Source organism: Balaenoptera physalus, assembly GCF_965194825.1.
Source record: "Balaenoptera physalus genome assembly, chromosome: Y".
Lineage (NCBI taxonomy): Eukaryota > Metazoa > Chordata > Mammalia > Artiodactyla > Balaenopteridae > Balaenoptera > Balaenoptera physalus.
The window spans coordinates 8,765,062-8,786,619 of NC_138904.1; positions in this window are offsets into that span (position 1 = coordinate 8,765,062).

Genomic DNA, 21,558 nt, shown 5'->3' on the forward strand with positions numbered 1-21,558 from the left:
CTCCAAAATGTGACCGAATGCACAGCCTATACCAGCGTGCACACACACACACACACGGGTGACTGTGACTCAATGCATCCTCCATACCTGCACACACACACACACACACACAGGAGTGACTGTGAGTCAGTGCACAGCCTATACCAGCACACACACACACACACACACACACACACATAAGACAAGCTCACTGAGACTTAATGCACAGTCTATACCAGCACACACACGGCTCCCTGTGACTCAGGGTAAAATCTATACCAACACACACACACAGACACACACACCCATAGCTCATTGTGACTCAATGCAAAGCATATACCAGCAGATGCACACACACATACACCTCATTCAGACTCAAAGTCAGCCTATAGCAGTGCACACACACACACATACACACACGACTGAATGTGACTCAATGTACAGTCTATCCCAGCACACACACACACACACAAACACCTGTGACTCAATGCACAGTCTATACCAGCACACACTCACACACACACACACACACATGCACACATCTCACTGTGGTCAATGCCCAGTCAATACCTGCACACACACACACACACACACACACATCTGTAACTCAATGCACCGCCTATACCGGCACACAGACATGCCTCACTGTGACTCAATGCTCAGCCTATACCAGCACACACACACACTCAAACACACACTCACAGCTCATGGAGACTCATTGCAGAGCCTATACCACAACACATACACACGCACACATAAACAGACACACACCTCACTGTGATTCAATGCTCAACCTATACCAGCGCACATAAACACACACAGCTCACTGTGACTCAATGCATAGCCTATACCAGCACAGACACACAAACAGCTACTGTGACTCAATGCACAGCCTACACCAGGACAAACACACGCACACATACATGGCTCAATGTGACACCGTGCACAGTCTATACCAGCACAAACACACAGACATTGCTCACTGTGACTCAAAGCATAGCGTAAATTAGCACCCGTGCACACACACACACACACACACACTGTTAACTGTGATTCCATGAACCATCCTTACTTGCACACACATACAAACACACACAGACGGCTCACTCTGATTCAGTGCAAAGACTATACCAGCACACACACACACACAACTGACTGTGACTCAATACAGAGTCTATACCAGCACACACACACACACACACCTCACTGGGAATCAATGCACAGCCTGCACCAGCACACACACACACACATATACCTGTGACTCAATGCACCACGTATACCAGCACACACACACACTCCCCTCACTGTGACTCAATACACACCCTATACCAGCGTGCAGATACACACACACACGGCACTGTGACTCAATGCATTATCTATACCAGCACACCTGCACACACCCACACATCAGTGTGACTCAATGCATGGCATGTACACACACACACGGGTGACTGTGACTCAGTGCAGAGCTTATACCAGCACACACACACACACACACACAAGAACAGCTCACTGCAACTCAATGCACAGCCTATGCCAGCACACACACATGGTTCACTGTTACTCACTACAGATTCTATACCAGGACACACAAACAGACACACACACACACACACATGGCTAACTGTGACTCCATGAACATTCTATACAAGCACACACTCACACACACACACACCTCACTGTGACTCAATGTGCAGCCTTTACCAGCACATACACACACACACACCCCTATCACTCAATGCACAGCCAATAGCAGCACAAACACACACAAATACATGACTCACTGTGACTCTTTTCACATCCGATACCTGAACACACACTCACACATAAACCTCACTGTGACTCAATGCACTGCCTATACCAGCACACACACATAGCTCACTTTGACTCAATGCTCTGTCTATACAAGCACACACACACACACACACGCACACATCTGTTACTGTGAAAAAATGCACAAACTATACCAGCACACAGACACACGCATGCACACACACCTGACTCTGACACAATGCAGAGTCTATACCAGCACATACACACACACACAGGTCCAGCTCAGTGTGACTCAATGCATTATCCATACCAGCACATACACACATACACACACTCGGCTCATTGTGGCTCAATACAAAGTTTATATGTACACACACACACACAAACCTGTGACTCAATGCTCAGCCTATACCAACACACACACACACACACACACACACACACACATGCATGGCTCAGTGTAACTCAATGCACATCATATACCAGCCCACACAAACAAACACAGCTCACTGTGACTCAGTGCACAGCCTATACCAGCACACATGCACACAAACACACCTGAGTGTGATTCCATGCACAGTCTATAAGTCGCACACACACACACACACACATGCAACTCACTGTGACTCAATGCTCAGGCTATACCTGAGCACTCCCACATGGCTCACTATGACTCAATGAGCAGCTTATGCCAGCACACACACATGGCTCACTGTGACTCAATGCAGAGTCTCTACCAGCACACTCAGATGCACACACACACACACACCCCCAGTGTGACTCAATGCACAGTCTATACCTGCATGCACACACACACACACACACACACGGCTGATTGTGATTCAGTGCAGTCTATACCAGCACACAGAAACACAAAACACAGCTGACTGTGACTCAATGCACAGTCTATAAGCAGCACATACACACACGCAACTCACTGTGACTCAATGCTCAGACTATACCAGCACACACACACACGGCTCACTGTGACTCAATGCAGGGTCTATACCAGCACACACACACACACACACACACACAGACACGGCTCAGTGTGACTCAATGCTCTTTCCATACCAGCAGATACACACACACAAACACAAACACACGCACACGTCTAAATGTGGCTCAATGCCCAGTCAATACCTGCACACACACACACACACACATACACACATCTGTGACTCAATGCATAGCCTATACTGGCACACACACAGGCCTCACTGTGACTCAATGTTCAGCCTATACCAGCACACACACACACAGAAACACACACTCACAGCTCACGGTGACTCATTGCAGAGCCTATACCACAACACATACACACACACACATACGCAGACACACACCTCACTGTGACTCAATGCTCAGCCTATACCAACACAGACACACACACAAACTGTGACTCACTGCACAGTCTATACCAGCACAAACACACACACACGGCTCACTGTGACTCAAGGCACAGCCTAAATTAGCACCCATGCGCACACACACACAAATACTCACACACACACTGCTCACTGTGATTCAATGCACCATCCATACCTGCACACACATACAAACACACACAGACGGCTTACTGTGATTCAGTGCAAAGCCTATAACAGCACACAGACAAACACACTGACACACACATGGTTGTGACTGAATGCAGTCTATACCAGCACACACACAGACACAACTGACTGTGACTCAATACACAGTCTATACCAGCAAATACACATACACACATACACAGCTCAGTGCAACTCAATGCACCGTCCTTACTGGCATATACAAACACACACACACCTCACTGTGACTCAATGCACAGCCTGCACCAGCACACCCACACACACCTGTGACTCAACACGCAGCCTGTACCACACACACACACCCACACATACCTGTGACTCAATGCGCAGCATATACCAGCACACATACACACACAGACCTCACTGTGACTCAATGGTCAGCCTATAGCAGCACACACAGACACACAACCCTCACTGTGACTCATTACACAACCTATACCAGCATGCTGACACAAACACCCACACGGCATTGTGACTGAATGCACTATGTATACCAGCACACATGCACACACACACACCTCACTGTGACAAAATGCACAGCCTGTACCAGCACACACACACAGATACACACACACGGCTCACTGTGACTCAATGCACCATCTATACGTGACACACACACACATAAAAAGACACACAGTCGGCTCACTGTGATTTAGGGCAAAACCTTTAACAGCACAGAGACACAGACACTCACACACACAGCTGTGTTGCAATGCACAGTCTATACCAGCACACACACACAGACTATAACTCAATACACATTCTACACCAGCACATATACACACTCACACGGTTCAGTGTAACTCAATGCACCATCCATACCAGTACATACACACACACACACACACACCTCAGTGTGACTCAATGCTCAGACTATACCAGCACACAGACACACGGCTCACTCTGACTCAATGCACAGCCTATGCCTTCTAACACATATGGCTCACTGTGACTCAATGAAGAGTCTATACCAACACACACACACACACACACACCTCACTGTGAATAAATGTGCAGACAGCACCAGCACACACACACACACACCTATGACTCAATGCGCAGCCTATACCAGCACAGACGCACACACACCTCACTGTGACACAATGGTCAGCATATAGCAGCACACACAGACGCACACTCCCCTCACTGTGACTCAATGCACATCCTATACCAGCGTGCAGACACACACACATGGCACTCTGACTCAATGCACTATCTATACAAGCACACTCGCACAGACACCTCAGTGTGACTCTATGCAAAGCCTGTAACAGTACACACAAATACATACAGACACACAGACACACACAAAGCTGTGACTCAATGCACACCCTAAACCAGCACATACACACACCCTAATATAACTCAATGCACAGCCTATACCAGCACACACACACACACGCACAGATACAGGGCTCACTGTGACTTGATACACAGCCTATACCAGAACACAAACAAACACAAACACGCACTCACACATGGCTCAATGTGACTCAATTAATCACCTATAACAGCACACAGACACACACACTGCTCACTGTGATTCAATGAACCATCCATATCTGCACACACATACAAACACAACCAGAAGGCTCACTGTGACTCAGTGCAAAGCCTATAACAGCACACAGACACACACACTCACACACACACAACTGTGACTCATTGCACAGTCTATACCAGCACACACGCACACACACACACATGACTGTGACTCAACACACAGTCTATACACGGCTCAGTGCAACTCAATGTACCGTCCATACCAGCACATACAAACACACACACACCTCACTGTGACTCAATGAGCAGCCTATACCAGCACACACACACACACACATCACTGTGACTCAATGGCCAGGCTATAGTAGCACACACAGACACACACACCCCTCACTGAGACTCAATGCACCGTCCATACCTGTGCGCACACACACACACACAATGAACACCTCACTGTTATTCAGTGCACATTGTATACAAGCACACACACACACACGTGGTTCTATGTAACTCATGCAAAGTCTGTACCAGCACACAACACACACACACTGCAGACTCTGACTCAATGTAAAGCCTTTCCCAGCATGCAAACACACACACACACACCCATGACTGTGAGTCAATGCACAACCTATACCAGCACACTCACACACACACATGGCTCAGTGTGACTCAATTCACAGCCTTTACCGGCACACACACACACTCCCACACACACTTCACTGTAACTCAATGTACAGCCTGTACCAGCACACACACACACAGATACCTCACTCTGACCCAATGTGCATCCTGTATCAGCACACAGACACACACGCACACACACTCAAACACGTCTCAATGTCACTCAGTGTACAGCTGTACCAAGAAACACACACACAGATGAACAGCTCACTGAGACTCAATGCACAGCCTATACCAGGACACACATACACACATGGCTTACTCTGACTCAATGCACAGTCTATACCAGCACACACACACACAGAAACACACCTGACAGTGACTCAGTGCACAGACTATGCCAGCACCACACAAACACACACACACACACAAGGCTCAATGTGACTCAGTTTTCAGGCTATACCAGCACTCACACACACACACACACCTCACTGTGACACAATGCACAGTCTATACCATTTTGCACAAACACACACACACGGCTGATTGTGACTTAATGCACAGACTATACCTGCACACAGACACACGCAAACACACCTGACTGTGACACAATTCAGGGTCTATACCAGCACACAGACACACACACTGCTCACTGTGATTCAATGAACCATCCATATCTGCACACACATACAAACACACACAGAAGGCTCACTGTGACTCAGTTCAAAGCCTATAACAGCACACAGACACACACACTCACACACACACAACTGTGACTCATTGCACAGTCTACACCAGCACACACACACACACACACACCTGACTGTGACTCAACACACAGTCTATACATGGCTCAGGGCAACTCAATGTACCGTCCATCCCAGCACATACAAACACACACACACCTCACTGTGACTCAATGGTCAGCCTATAGTAGCACACACAGACACACACACCCCTCACTGTGACTCAATACACAGCCTATACCAGCTTACAGACACACACACACACACGGCACTGTGACTCAATGCACTATCTATACCAGCACGCATGCACATACACACACCTCAGTGTGACTCAATGCATAGCCTGTACCAGCACACACATACACACACACGGCAAACTGTGACTCAATGCACCGTCCATAACTGCACACACACACATAAAAACACACAAAGACGTCTCACTGTGATTCAGGGCAAAGCCTATAACAGAACACAGACACACACACTCACACAAACACAGCTGTGACTCAATGCACAGTCTATAGCAGCACATACACACACACACACGGCTCAGAGTAACTTAATGCACCATCCATACCAGCACACACACACACACACAAGAACAGCTCACTGCGACTCAATGTGCAGCCTATGCAAGCACACAGACATGGCTTACTGTCACTCAATGCAGATTCTATACCAGGACACACAAACACACACACACACACACAAACACGGCTAAACACTGACTCCATGAACATTCTATACAAGCACACACACACACACACCGCATTGTGACTTAATGCACAGTCTATACCAGTGTACACACACACACACACGGCTGACTGTGATTCAATGCAGTCTATACCAGCACACAGAACCACAAAACACACCTGACTGTGACTCAATGCACAGTCTATAAGCAACACATACACACATGCACCTGACTGTGACTCAATGCTCAGAATATACCAGCACACACACACTCGGTTCACTGTGACTCAATGCAGTGTCTATACCAGCACACACACACACACAAACACACACACATCGCTGACTGTGACTCAATGCACCATCCATACCTGCACACACACACACACACAGGTCAATGTGACTCAGTCCACAGCCTATAACAGCACTCACAGACACACACCTCACTGTGACTCAATGCACAGTCTATACCATCATGCACACACACACACACGGCACACTGCGACTCCATGCACAGTCTATACCAGCACAAAGACACACACAAACACACCTGACTGTGACTCAATTCAGGGTCTATACCAGCACACACACAGTCACACACATGGCTGTGACTCAATGCACAGTCTATACCAGCACAAACACACACGGGTTACTGTGACTCAATGCACAGCCTATACCAGCACACACACATGCACACACACACACATGAATCACTGTGACTCAATGCACAGATTCTAACGGAACACACACACACAAACACACGCACCTCACTGTGGCTCAATGCTCAGCCTATACCAGAACACACATACACAAACACTCCAAAATGTGACCGAATGCACAGCCTATACCAGCGTGCACACACACACACACACACGGGTGACTGTGACTCAATGCATCCTCCATACCTGCACACACACACACACACACGAGTGACTGTGAGTCAGTGCACAGCCTATACCAGCACACACACACACACACACACACACACACATAAGACAAGCTCACTGAGACTTAATGCACAGTCTATACCAGCACACACACGGCTCCCTGTGACTCAGGGTAAAATCTATACCAACACACACACACAGACACACACACCCATAGCTCATTGTGACTCAATGCAAAGCATATACCAGCAGATGCACACACACATACACCTCATTCAGACTCAAAGTCAGCCTATAGCAGTGCACACACACACACATACACACACGACTGAATGTGACTCAATGTACAGTCTATCCCAGCACACACACACACACACAAACACCTGTGACTCAATGCACAGTCTATACCAGCACACACTCACACACACACACACACATGCACACATCTCACTGTGGTCAATGCCCAGTCAATACCTGCACACACACACACACACACACATCTGTAACTCAATGCACCGCCTATACCGGCACACAGACATGCCTCACTGTGACTCAATGCTCAGCCTATGCCAGCACACACACACACTCAAACACACACTCACAGCTCATGGAGACTCATTGCAGAGCCTATACCACAACACATACACACGCACACATAAACAGACACACACCTCACTGTGATTCAATGCTCAACCTATACCAGCGCACATAAACACACACAGCTCACTGTGACTCAATGCATAGCCTATACCAGCACAGACACACAAACAGCTACTGTGACTCAATGCACAGCCTACACCAGGACAAACACACGCACACATACATGGCTCAATGTGACACCGTGCACAGTCTATACCAGCACAAACACACAGACATGGCTCACTGTGACTCAAAGCATAGCGTAAATTAGCACCCGTGCACACACACACACACACACACACTGTTAACTGTGATTCCATGCACCATCCTTACTTGCACACACATACAAACACACACAGATGGCTCACTCTGATTCAGTGCAAAGACTATACCAGCACACACACACACACAACTGACTGTGACTCAATACAGAGTCTATACCAGCACATACACACACACACACCTCACTGGGAATCAATGCACAGCCTGCACCAGCACACACACACAGACATATACCTGTGACTCAATGCACCACGTATACCAGCACACACACACACTCCCCTCACTGTGACTCAATACACACCCTATACCAGCGTGCAGATACACACACACACGGCACTGTGACTCAATGCACTATCTATACCAGCACACCTGCACACACTGACACATCAGAGTGACTCAATGCATGGCCTGTACACACACACATGGGTAACTGTGACTCAGTGCAGAGCTTATTCCAGCACACACACACACACACACACACACAAGAACAGCTCACTGCAACTCAATGCACAGCCTATGCCAGCACACACACATGGTTCACTGTTACTCACTACAGATTCTATACCAGGACACACAAACAGACACACACACACACATACATGGCTAACTGTGACTCCATGAACGTTCTATACAAGCACACACTCACACACACACACACCTCACTGTGACTCAATGTGCAGCCTTTACCAGCACATACACACACACACACCACTATCACTCAATGCACAGCCAATAGCAGCACAAACACACACAAATACATGACTCACTGTGACTCTTTTCACATCCGATACCTGAACACACACTCACACATAAACCTCACTGTGACTCAATGCACTGCCTATACCAGCACACACACATAGCTCACTTTGACTCAATGCTCTGTCTATACCAGCACACACACACACACACACATGCACACATCTGTTACTGTGAATAAATGCACAAACTATACCAGCACACAGACACACGCATGCACACACACCTGACTCTGACACAATGCAGAGTCTATACCAGCACATACACACACACACAGGTCCAGCTCAGTGTGACTCAATGCATTATCCATACCAGCACATACACACATACACACACTCGGCTCATTGTGGCTCAATACAAAGTTTATATGTGCACACACACACACAAACCTGTGACTCAATGCTCAGCCTATACCAACACACACACACACACACACACACACACACACATGCATGGCTCAGTGTAACTCAATGCACATCATATACCAGCCCACACAAACAAACACAGCTCACTGTGACTCAGTGCACAGCCTATACCAGCACACATGCACACAAACACACCTGAGTGTGATTCCATGCACAGTCTATAAGTCGCACACACACACACACACACATGCAACTCACTGTGACTCAATGCTCAGGCTATACCTGAGCACTCCCACACGGCTCACTATGACTCAATGAGCAGCTTATGCCAGCACACACACATGGCTCACTGTGACTCAATGCAGAGTCTCTACCAGCACACTCAGATGCACACACACACACACACCCCCAGTGTGACTCAATGCACAGTCTATACCTGCATGCACACACACACACACACACACGGCTGATTGTGACTCAGTGCAGTCTATACCAGCACACAGAAACACAAAACACAGCTGACTGTGACTCAATGCACAGTCTATAAGCAGCACATACACACACGCAACTCACTGTGACTCAATGCTCAGACTATACCAGCACACACACACACGGCTCACTGTGACTCAATGCAGGGTCTATACCAGCACACACACACACACACAGACACGGCTCAGTGTGACTCAATGCTCTTTCCATACCAGCAGATACACACACACAAACACAAACACACGCACACGTCTAAATGTGGCTCAATGCCCAGTCAATACCTGCACACACACACACACACACACATACACACATCTGTGACTCAATGCATAGCCTATACTGGCACACACACAGGCCTCACTGTGACTCAATGTTCAGCCTATACCAGCACACACACACACAGAAACACACACTCACAGCTCACGGTGACTCATTGCAGAGCCTATACCACAACACATACACACACACACATACGCAGACACACACCTCACTGTGACTCAATGCTCAGCCTATACCAGCACAGACACACACACAAACTGTGACTCACTGCACAGTCTATACCAGCACAAACACACACACACGGCTCACTGTGACTCAAGGCACAGCCTAAATTAGCACCCATGCGCACACACACACAAACACTCACACACACACTGCTCACTGTGATTCAATGCACCATCCATACCTGCACACACATACAAACACACACAGACGGCTTACTGTGATTCAGTGCAAAGCCTATAACAGCACACAGACAAACACACTGACACACACATGGTTGTGACTGAATGCAGTCTATACCAGCACACACACAGACACAACTGACTGTGACTCAATACACAGTCTATACCAGCAAATACACATACACACATACACAGCTCAGTGCAACTCAATGCACCGTCCTTACTGGCATATACAAACACACACACACCTCACTGTGACTCAATGCACAGCCTGCACCAGCACACCCACACACACCTGTGACTCAACACGCAGCCTGTACCACACACACACACCCACACATACCTGTGACTCAATGCGCAGCATATACCAGCACACATACACACACAGACCTCACTGTGACTCAATGGTCAGCCTATAGCAGCACACACAGACACACAACCCTCACTGTGACTCATTACACAACCTATACCAGCATGCTGACACAAACACCCACACGGCATTGTGACTGAATGCACTATGTATACCAGCACACATGCACACACACACACCTCACTGTGACAAAATGCACAGCCTGTACCAGCACACACACACAGATACACACACACGGCTCACTGTGACTCAATGCACCATCTATACGTGACACACACACACATAAAAAGACACACAGTCGGCTCACTGTGATTTAGGGCAAAACCTTTAACAGCACAGAGACACAGACACTCACACACACAGCTGTGTTGCAATGCACAGTCTATACCAGCACACACACACAGACTATAACTCAATACACATTCTACACCAGCACATATACACACTCACACGGTTCAGTGTAACTCAATGCACCATCCATACCAGTACATACACACACACACACACACCTCAGTGTGACTCAATGCTCAGACTATACCAGCACACAGACACACGGCTCACTCTGACTCAATGCACAGCCTATGCCTTCTAACACATATGGCTCACTGTGACTCAATGAAGAGTCTATACCAACACACACACACACACACACACACCTCACTGTGAGTAAATGTGCAGACTGCACCAGCACACACACACACACACCTATGACTCAATGCGCAGCCTATACCAGCACACACGCACACACACCTCACTGTGACACAATGGTCAGCATATAGCAGCACACACAGACACACACTCCCCTCACTGTGACTCAATGCACAGCCTATACCAGCGTGCAGACACACACACATGGCACTCTGACTCAATGCACTATCTATAAAAGCACACTCGCACACACACCTCAGTGTGACTCAATGCAAAGCCTGTAACAGTACACACACATACATACACACACAGAGACCCACACAAAGCTGTGACTCAATGCACACCCTAAACCAGCACATACACACACCCTAATATAACTCAATGCACAGCCTATACCAGCACACACACACACACGCACAGATACAGGGCTCACTGTGACTTGATACACAGCCTATACCAGAACACAAACAAACACAAACACGCACTCACACATGGCTCACTGTGACTCAATGAATCACCTATACCAGCACACAGACACACACACTGCTCACTGTGATTCAATGAACCATCCATATCTGCACACACATACAAACACACACAGAAGGCTCACTGTGACTCAGTGCAAAGCCTATAACAGCACACAGACACACACACTCACACACACACAACTGTGACTCATTGCACAGTCTATACCAGCACACACACACACACACACACACCTGACTGTGACTCAACACACAGTCTATACACGGCTCAGTGCAACTCAATGTACCGTCCATACCAGCACATACAAACACACACACACCTCACTCTGACTCAATGAGCAGCCTATACCAGCACACACACACACACACACATCACTGTCACTCAATGGTCAGCCTATAGTAGCACACACAGACACACACACCCCTCACTGTGACTCAATACACAGCCTATACCAGCTTACAGACACACACACACACATGGCACGGTGACTCAATGCACTATCTATACCAGCACACATGCACATACACACACCTCAGTGTGACTCAATGCATAGCCTGTACCAGCACACACATACACACACACGGCAAACTGTGACTCAATGCACCGTCCATAACTGCACACACACACATAAAAACACACAAAGACGTCTCACTGTGATTCAGGGCATAGCCTATAACAGCACACAGACACACACACTCACACACACTCAGCTGTGACTCAATGCACAGTCTATAGCAGCACATACACACACACACACGGCTCAGAGTAACTTAATGCACCATCCATACCAGCACATACACACACACACATCAGTGTGACTCAATGCTCAGACTATACCAGCACACAGACACACGGCTCACTGTGACTCAATGCACAGCCTATGCCATCACACACACGTCTCACTGTGACTCAATGAAGAGTCTATACTGACACACACACACACACCTTACTGTGCATCAATGCACAGCCTGCACCAGCACACACACACACACCTGTGACTCAATGCCCAGCCTGTACCAGCAAACACACACACCCGCATCACTGTGACTTAACGGTCAGCCTATAGCAGCACACACAGACACACACACCCCTCACTGTGACTCAATACACAGCCTATACCAGCGTGCAGACACACACACACACGGCACTGTGACTCAATGCACCATCTATACCAGCACACCCGCACACACACCTCAGTGTGACTCAATGCACAGCCTGTACACACACACACGGGTGACTGTGACTCAGTGCACAGTCTATACCAGCACACACACACACACACACACAAGAACAGCTTACTGTGACTCAATGTGCAGCCTATGCAAGCACACACACATGGCTCACTGTCACTCAATGCAGATTCTACACCAGGACACACAAACACACACACACACAAACATGGCTAAACACTGACTCCATGAACATTCTATACAAGCACACACACACACACACCCCAGTGTGACTTAATGGACAGTCTATACCTGTGTACACACACACACACGGCTGACTGTGATTCAATGCAGTCTATACCAGCACACAGAACCACAAAACACACCTGACTGTGCCTCAATGCACAGTCTATAAGCAACACATACACACATGCACCTGACTGTGACTCAATGCTCAGAATATACCAGGACACACACACACGGTTCACTGTGACTCAATGCAGGGTCTATACCAGCACACACACACACACACACACACACACACATCGCTGACTGTGACTCAATGCACCACCCGTACCTGCACACACACACACACACACAGGTCAATGTGACTCAGTCCACAGCCTATACCAGCACTCACACACACACACCTCACTGTGACTCAATGCACAGTCTATACCATCATGCACACACACACACGGCACACTGTGACTCCATGCACAGTCTATACCAACACACAGACACACACAAACACAGCTGACTGTGACTCAATTCAGGGTCTATACCAGCACACACACAGTCACACACATGGCTGTGACTCAATGCACAGTCTATACCAGCACAAACACACACGGGTTACTGTGACTCAATGCACAGCCTATACCAGCACACACACATGCACACACACACACATGAATCACTGTGACTCAATGCACAGATTCTAACGGCACACACACACACAAACACACGCACCTCACTGTGGCTCAATGCTCAGCCTATACCAGCACATACATACACAAACACTCCTAACTGTGACCGAATGCACAGCCTATACCAGCGTGCACAAACACACACACGGGTGACTGTGACTCAATGCATCCTCCATACCTGCACACACACACACACACACACGAGTGACTGTGAGTCAGTACACAGCCTATACCAGCACACACACACACACACCCACAGACACTCAAGAAAAGCTCACTGAGACTTAATGCACAGTCTATACCAGCACACACACGGCTCCCTGTGACTCAGGGTAAAATCTATACCAGCACACACACACACACACACACACACACCCATAGCTCATTGTGACTCAATGCAAAGCATATACCAGCAGATGCACACACACATTCACCTCATTCTGACTCAAAGTCAGCCTATACCAGTGCACACACACACACATACACACACATGACTGACTGAGACTCAATGTACAGTCTATTCCAGCACACACACACACACACAAACACCTGTGACTCAATGCACAGTCTATACCAGCACACACTCACACACACACACACATGCACACATCTCAATGTGGCTCAATGCCCAGTCAATACCTGCACACACACACACACACACACATCTGTAACTCAATGCACAGCCTATACCGGCACACAGACATGCCTCACTGTGACTCAATGCTCAGCCTATACCAGCACACACACACACTCAAACACACACTCACAGCTCATGGAGACTCATTGCAGAGCCTATACCACAACACATACACACATACACAGACACACACCTCACTGTGACTCAATGCTCAGCCTATACCAGCGCACACAAACACACACAGCTCACTGTGACTCAATGCATAGCCTATACCAGCACAGACACACAAACAGCTACTGTGACTCAATGCACAGCCTACACCAAGACAAACACACGCACACATACTTGGCTCAATGTGACTGTGTGCACAGTCTATACCAGCAGAAACACACAGACATGGCTCACTGTGACTCAAAGCATAGCCTAAATTAGCACCCGTGCACACACACACACACACACACTGTTCACTGTGATTCAATGCACCATCCTTACTTGCACACACATACAAACACACACAGACGGCTCACTCTGATTCAGTGCAAAGCCTGTACCAGCACACACACACACACAACTGACTGTGACTCAATACAGAGTCTATACCAGCACATACACACACACACACACCTCACTGTGACTCAATGCACAGCCTGCCCCAGCACACACACACACACATATACCTGTGACTCAATGCACAACGTATACCAGCACACACACACACTCCCCTCACTGTGACTCAATACACACCCTATACCAGCGTGCAGATACACACACACACGGCACTGTGACTCAATGCACTATCTATACCAGCACACCTGCACACACCCACACATCAGTGTGACTCAATGCATGGCATGTACACACACACACGGGTGACTGTGACTCAGTGCAGAGCTTATACCAGCACACACACACTCACACACACACACAAGAACAGCTCACTGTAACTCAATGCACAGCCTATGCCAGCACACACACATGGCTCACTGTCCCTCATTACAGATTCTATACCAGGACACACAAACACACACACACACACACATGGCTAACTGTGACTCCATGAATATTCTATACAAGCACACACTCACACACACACACACCTCACTGTGACTCAATGTGCAGCCTATCCCAGCACATACACACACACACACCCCTATCACTCAATGCACAGCAAATAGCAGCACAAACACACACAAATACATGACTCACTGTGACTCTTTTCACATCCGATACCTGAACACACACTCACACACAAACCTCACTGTGACTCAATGCACTGCTTGTACCAGCACACACACATAGCTCACTTTGACTCAATGCTCAGTCTATACCAGCACACACACACACACATGCATGCATATGTTACTGTGAATAAATGCACAAACTATACCAGCACACACACACACGCATGCACACACACCTGACTCTGACACAATGCAGAGTCTATACCAGCACATACACACACACACAGGTCCAGCTCAGTGTGACTCAATGCATTATCCATACCAGCACATATACACATACACACACTCGGCTCATTGTGGCTCAATACAAAGTTTATATGTGCACACACACACACAAACCTGTGACTCAATGCTCAGCCTATACCGACACACACACACACACACACACACACATGCATGGCTCAGTGTGACTCAATGCACAGCATATACCAGCCCACACAAACAAACACAGCTCACTGTGACTCAGTGCACAGCCTATACCAGCACACATGCACACAAACACACCTGACTGTGATTCCATGCACAGTCTATAAGTCGCACACACACACACACACACACACACACACATGCAACTCACTGTGACTCAATGCTCAGGCTATACCTGAGCTCTCCCAAACGGCTCACTATGAGTCAATGAGCAGCTTATGCCAGCACACACACATGGCTCACTGTGACTCAATGCAGAGTCTCTACCAGCACACACACATGCACACACACACACACACACCCCCCACTGTGACTCAATGCACAGTCTATACCTGCATGCACACACACACTCACACGGCTGATTGTGACTCAGTGCAGTCTATACCAGGACACAGAAACACAAAACACAGCTGACTGTGACTCAGTGCACAGTCTGTAAGCAGCACATACACACACGCACCTCACTGTGACTCAATGCTCAGACTATACCAGCACACACACACACACAGCTCACTGTGACTCAATGCAGAGTCTATACCAGCACACACACACACACACACAGAGACACGGCTCAGTGTGATTCAATGCTCTTTCCATACCAGCAGATACACACACACAAACACAAACACATGCACACGTCTCACTGTGGCTCAATGCCCGGTCAATACCTGCACACACACACACACACACACATATTCACACCTCTGTGACTCAATGCATAGCCTATACCGGCACACACCCAGGCCTCACTGTGACTCAATGCTCAGCCTATACCAGCACACACACACACAGAAACACACACTCACAGCTCAAGGTGACTCATTGCAGAGCCTATACCACAACACATACACACACACAAATACGCAGACACACACCTCACTGTGACTCAATGCTCAGCCTATACGAGCACAGACACACAAACCTACTGTGACTCACTGCACAGTCTATACCAGCACAAACACACACACACATGGCTCATTGTGACTCAAGGCATAGCCTAAATTAACACCCGTGCACACACACACACACACACACACACTGCTCACTCTGATTCAATGCACCGTCCATACCTGCACACACATACAAACACACACAGACGGCTTACTGTGATTCAGTGCAAAGCCTATAACAGCACACAGACACACACACTCACACACATATGGTTGTGACTCAATGCAGTCTATACCAGCACACACACTCACACAACTGACTGTGACTCAATACACAGTCTATACCAGCACATACACATACACACATACACGGCTCAGTGCAACTCAATGCACCATTCTTACTGGCACATACAAACACACATACACCTCACTGTGACTCAATGCACAGCCTGCACCAGCACACACACACACACCTGTGACTCAACACGCAACCTGTACCACACACACACACCCACACATACCTGTGACTCAATGCGCAGCATATACCAGCACACACACACACACACACCTCACTGTGACTCTATGGTCTGCCTATAGCAGCACACACAGACACACAACCCTCACTGTGACTCATTACACAACCTATACCAGCGTGCTGACACACACACCCACACGGCATTGTGACTCAATGCACTATGTATACCAGCACACATGCAAACACACACACCTCACTGTGACACAATGCACAGCCTGTACCAGCACACACATATACACACACGGCTCACTGTGACTCAATGCACCATCCATACATGACACACACACACATAAAAACACACACAGATGGCTCACTGTGATTTAGGGCAAAACCTTTAACAGCACAGAGACACAGACACTCACACACACAGCTGTGTTGCAATGCACAGTCTATACCAGCACACACACACAGACTATAACTCAATACACAGTCTACACCAGCACATATACACACTCACACGGTTCAGTGTAACTCAATGCACCATCCATACCAGTACATACACACACACACACACACACACCTCAGTGTGACTCAATGCTCAGACTATACCAGCACACAGACACACGGCTCACTGTGACTCAATGCACAGCCTATGCCTTCTAACACATATGGCTCACTGTGACTCAATGAAGAGTCTATACCAACACACACACTCACCTCACTGTGTTTCAATGTGCCGACTGCAACCGCACACACACACACACACACACCTATGACTCAATGCGCAGCCTATACCAGCACACACGCACACACACCTCACTGTGACTCAATGGTCAGCATATAGCAGCACACACAGACACACACACCCCTCACTGTGACTCAATGCACAGCCTATACCAGCGTGCAGACACACACACATGGCACTCTGACTCAATGCACTATCTATACAAGCACACTCGCACACACACCTCAGTGTGACTCAATGCAAAGCCTGTAACAGTACACACACATACATACACACACACAGACACACACAAAGCTGTGACTCAATGCACACCCTAAACCAGCACATACACACACCCTAATATAACTCAATGCACAGCCTATACCAGCACACACACACACACGCACAGATACAGGGCTCACTGTGACTTGATACACAGCCTATACCAGAACACACACAAACACAAACACGCACTCACACATGGCTCACTGTGACACAATGAATCACCTATACCAGCACACAGACACACACACTGCTCACTGTGATTCAATGAACCATCCATATCTGCACACACATACAAACACACACAGAAGGCTCATTGTGACTCAGTGCAAAGCCTATAACAGCACACAGACACACACACTCACACACACACAACTGTGACTCATTGCACAGTCTATACCAGCACACACACACACACACACACACACACACCTGACTGTGACTCAACACACAGTCTACACACGGCTCAGTGCAACTCAATGTACCGTCCATCCCAGCACATACAAACACACACACACCTCACTGTGACTCAATGAGCAACCTATACCAGCACACACACACACACACATCACTGTGACTCAATGATCAGCCTATAGTAGCACACACAGACACACACACCCCTCACTGTGACTCAATACACAGCCTATACCAGCTTACAGACGCACACACACACACGGTACGGTGACTCTATGAACTATCTATACCAGCACACATGCCCATACACACACCTCAGTGTGACTCTATGCATAGCCTGTACCAGCACACACATACACACACACGGCAAACTGTGACTCAATGCACCGTCCATAACTGCACACACACACATAAAAACACACAAAGACGTCTCACTGTGATTCAGGGCAAAGCCTATTACAGCACACAGACACACACACTCACACACACACAGCTGTGACTCAATGCACAGTCTATAGCAGCACATACACACACACACACGGCTCAGAGTAACTTAATGCACCATCCATACCAGCACATACACACACACACACACACCTCTCAATGTGACTCAATACAAAGCCCATACCAGCACACACCACACACACACACACACAGTTAACCGTGAATCAATTCACAGCCTAAAACAGCACACACACACGCACACACACAAACACAGCTCTCTCTGAAATCAGGTGCAGCTTATAACAGGACACACACACACACACCTCATTCTGAGTCATGCCCGGCCTATATCAGCACACACACACACATATACATGGACACACACAAGACTCACTGTGATTCAATGCACAGCATGTACCGGCAAACACACACACACACAGACACATGGCTCACTGTGACTCAATGCACAGCCTATACGAGAACATACACACACACACACATTAATACTTCACTGTGATTAAATGCACAGCCTATATAAGCACATAGAGACACACACACATATTGCTCACTGTGACACAATGCACGGCCTGTACCACCACACACACACACACACACACACACAGAGAAACGCATTGCTAACTGGGACTCAATGCACTGCCTATAACAGCACACACACAAACACACATGGCACACTGTGACTCAATGAACAGCCTATTACAGCACAGACACACACATAGCTCAATGATAATCAATGCACAGCCCATATCAGCACATGCAAACACACAGGCATACACATATACACAAGGTTCACTATAATTCCATGCACAAACTATACCAACACACACACACACACACACTCACATACACAGCTCACTGTAATGAATGCACAGCCTGTACCTGCACACAGACACACACACACAAACAGGGATCAATGTGACTCATTGCACAGCCTATACCAAAACACAGACATGCACACACACACACACACGGCTATCCGGGACTCAATTCACAGCCTGTACCAGCACACACACACACACAAACACACTCATGGCTCACTGTGACTCAATGCACAGCCTATAACAGAACACACACACACAAGCATGGCTCACTGTGACTCAATGCACAGCCTATACCAACACACACACACACACACCTCACAGTGACTCAAGGCAGAGCCTATGTCAGCACACACACACATCTCTTTTGACTCAATGCTCAGCCTATACAGCACACACACACTCAACTCACTGTGACTCATTGCACAGACTATATCAGCACCTTCACACACACAACTCACTGTGAGTCAATACTCAGCCTATACAAGCACACATACACACACACCCATGGCTCACTGTGACTCAATACACAGTTTATAACAGCACAAACACACTCACACGGCTCACTGTGACTCAATGCACAGCCCATACCAGCAC